Source organism: Canis lupus, chromosome 26 (assembly GCF_011100685.1).
Source record: "Canis lupus familiaris isolate Mischka breed German Shepherd chromosome 26, alternate assembly UU_Cfam_GSD_1.0, whole genome shotgun sequence".
NCBI classification, from domain to species: domain Eukaryota; kingdom Metazoa; phylum Chordata; class Mammalia; order Carnivora; family Canidae; genus Canis; species Canis lupus.
In genome coordinates this window covers 20,533,857-20,537,449 of record NC_049247.1, presented here as the reverse complement: position 1 = coordinate 20,537,449, position 3,593 = coordinate 20,533,857, and positions in this window count along the sequence as shown.

The window sequence follows — 3,593 nt, the reverse complement described above, 5'->3', positions numbered from 1 at the left end:
TTGAGTCATGAGTAATGCTGACCTCTCCAGTGACAAGGTTAGGGGAAGGGTTAAGATATTTTATAAGTGTGTGTGTGTGTGTGTGTGCACGCGCGCGCGCGCGCATGCGCGTGCGCTTGGCATGGATACATTTCTCTTTGCCGTGGCCTGAGCTGGTGCGGGCAGGTGAGGAGAGGCGCACTTCAGAACGGCCTGTCTGCAAGGATGATGGGTTGCAGCCACCGATCCAGCTTCAGTGTGGCTGGCCCAGCGCACCAGGCCCAGTTACCCTTCCTCCCTGGGGTCCCTCCTGCTTACTGGCTGGCCTGAGAGGGCCATCTTCCCAGATGGAGGAGGATCATACTTCAAGCTAGGGTAGATGTGTACTGTCTCCTGCTCTGCTAAATTCTTCAAGGAAAAAGTCTACAAGTCTCCGTGCTAACCTGTCAAGGAGTGTTCCCACGACTGACCATCACAGAACATGGTCCTCTTCTCGTATGGGGTGATTTTCCAGCAGCCAAACTTTTCCTTTTGCTCACTGGGCCTCCAGAATTCTGAAGTCCTCAGATTTGAGCTCAGTGACATTGACACCTGTCTGTCACATGATGAAACGGCGACAGAATTTGGAGCCCAGAACCCATTTTCATCTGCCTACTCATAGCTTAAACTAAGAACTCTTCCCAATCAGATCTGTTTCATGAGAAAATCAATCACTTGCCTGTCACTGGGCCCTTTCCCAGATGTCATGCCATCTGCAAACCTTAATGTTACTGGGTCTGCTTTCAGAAACCTCTCTCCCCATCTACTTTCTCAGAGCTGCCCTTGAGCCTAAAAACACTCAACACAAAATGCCTTTGTTTCTGAGAACTTGTGCTCTAGGCAGCCACATGCTTCCCCTTTAGACCTTACCCCAAAGTTAAGTCTTAACTGTTATCAGAAAGCATGAGATCAACCCGCCAGGATGTGAAGACCCATACACAGTGGTCATTTCAAAATATGTCCACAAATTCTTTGCTGCAAGTGAGAGACCTATCTCCTCCCTTGAGCATGGGCTATATACTTAGTGATTTGTTTCTAACAAATAGAACATGGTCAAAACAACAGTATGACTTCTGGGAGCAGGTTATACAACACATGGTGGCTTCCATCTCTCTCTTGGTTCGCCTCATTTGGGGGAAGCTGACATTAAGGCAGCCCGTGGAGAAGCCCTTGTGGTGAGAGAGCTTTCTTGCTCCAGCCCCAATCAAGCCTTCAGATGAGTGCAGCCTAATGAGAAATTGAATGAGAACCATCAAGCTAAGTTGCTTCTGAATTCCCAGTCTTCCAAAGTGTGTGACACAATAAATGTATGTGGCTCTAAGCCACTGTCTGGGGGTCATCTGTTACACAGTGATAGCTAACTCAGACCCTTGTATGCCAATAGCCCACCAAACTAGGTTCCTTACAGCTTTGGCACAGGGGGCCAAGTGCTAGACACAGCTGCGGGCTCAGGTCTCTGCTACCCCTTTCCCCATGTGGGAGAGTTGGGCTGGATGACAGGAAGATGCTAAGAGCACTCCCTCAGCTTTCCTCCTACAGCTTCCAGAGCTTGACACATTAATGGTCAGCTGGGTCCCCACTTCCTCAGTCCAGCCTCCCAGGGACCCTGCCCCCTCCTCAGTCCAGCCTCCCAGGGACCTCCATGCTGGCCACCCTTCTCTGAAAGTGGGCATCCACCCACATGGCCCCAAGCTCCCAGCCTTCCTGGCCCAACCTTGGCCCACTTCTCTGGGAGGCTCGTGGTGGAGGTGCGTGGGCACCCATGAAGCTTTCTCCTACAGGTTGAGGAAACTCATTAGGGAGCCGAAGGATGGGCAGCACCATGGGGGAAACTGGGAAGGGTCCTTCAAGATGATCGATCATTCCTCAGTCCTAGGATGCAGGTCTTAGAAATAGGAGGGGGAGGACGCAGGAGGAAAGGGGGAAGGGTCAGCCCCCTCACCTTTCTACTGTCCCAGGGCTGGGGAGCAGCCTGGAGAGTGGCCTCCATGGTGTGCATTTACAGTGTTCCTGAAGCCTCGAACAGCTCACCTCACTGTCACCCCTGCCCAGCACCCTGGGCTCTCAGCTGTGGCTGCTTCGGCACATTGCCCTCCGGCTCCACCTTGCCCTCAGCCAGTGTCCCCCCAGCACCAGACCAGAGAAGACAGCTTCGTTTTTTTTTTTGTTTTTTTTTTTTGTTTTTTTAATTTTTATTTATTTATGATAGTCACAAAGAGAGAGAGAGAGAGAGAGAGAGAGAGAGGCAGAGACACAGGCAGAGGGAGAAGCAGGCTCCATGCACCGGGAGCCCGACGTGGGATTCGATCCCGGGTCTCCAGGATCGCGCCCTGGGCCAAAGGCAGGCACCAAACCGCTGCGCCACCCAGGGATCCCGAGAAGACAGCTTCGTAGAGTCATTTGTGCTGTGAGTCTTCTGCTATCCACCAAGACGGGGACGGGGACTTTGCAAGTCCTATTCCTTGTGTATGGAAAAGGATTCCCCCCCCCCCGTCCCCGCCCTCCCTCCCGAGTTGCTGGAGTCTGCAAACAGGTGCAGACATACCCCTTCCCTTTGCTCTTCTGGGCCCATTGACTTTCTGCAGTGGAGCTCAGCATGGTGACCTCAGTGGCAGCCTTGACTGTGACAGTGCCCAGAGGCTGCTGGAGGGGCAGTGCTCAAACCCTTGTCTTCCTGCTCAGTACTGCAGTTCTGGTGGTTATGAGGACATCACATCATGACAGTCCCGGGCCCATGCCCTCAAAATTAGCTTCTAGACTCGAGGTTCCCGAGAGTGAGGGCCCCTCTGCTAGAGTGGGCCCTGTGCCCCCATAGTGGTGCTCCCCCAGGGAGGTGGCATTTGCAGACAGAACCTACCCTGACTCGGTTTACAGGTGACACCAGAGTGCCCCCATGGTGCTGGACAGCAGCCTTCTTTATGTGAGCAGGGAACACAGGATGATGAGGAAGTGAAAGGATCTGTTCCGGGCCAGTCCGTGCTGGCTGCCCAGCGTCTACTATTTTGTGAACATTAAGGATCAAGTTCCCATGGTGTGATTGATATTGACAATCAGATTCCTGCCGGGAAAGGACCTCTGGTCCCTCGAGGGGCCACTAAGCCTAATCAAACTGCCTCCCCGCTGGAGGGAAGCATTCAGGCTCGCTGGCTCTTGTCACCTTGACAGCAGTAGCACATGGGACCTGGCTGCCGTCACCCACTCCAGTGTCTCTCTCGAGTGTCAACCCCACAGTGGTCCTTTCCAGAGCTGCTCTCGTGCCCTTCACACCCCCACCGATACTGCTTTCCTAACACTCCACCCCACCGGCGTGAGCAGGGGCCACACGCTTTACACTGCGTGAATGGTGGCCCCCCAAAGGTACCGCCTCCTCATCCTCTGAACCTGTGTTAAAGGTAAAGGTTCCGTTGGTGTGATTAAGAATCTGGAGATGGGGCAGCCTGGGTGGCTCAGCAGTTTGGCACCTGCCTTTGGCCCATGGCATGATCCTTGGGACCCAGGATCGAGTCCCGCATTGGGCTCCCTGCGCGGAGCCTGCTTCTCTCTCTGCCTCTCTGTCTCTCGTGAATAAATAAATA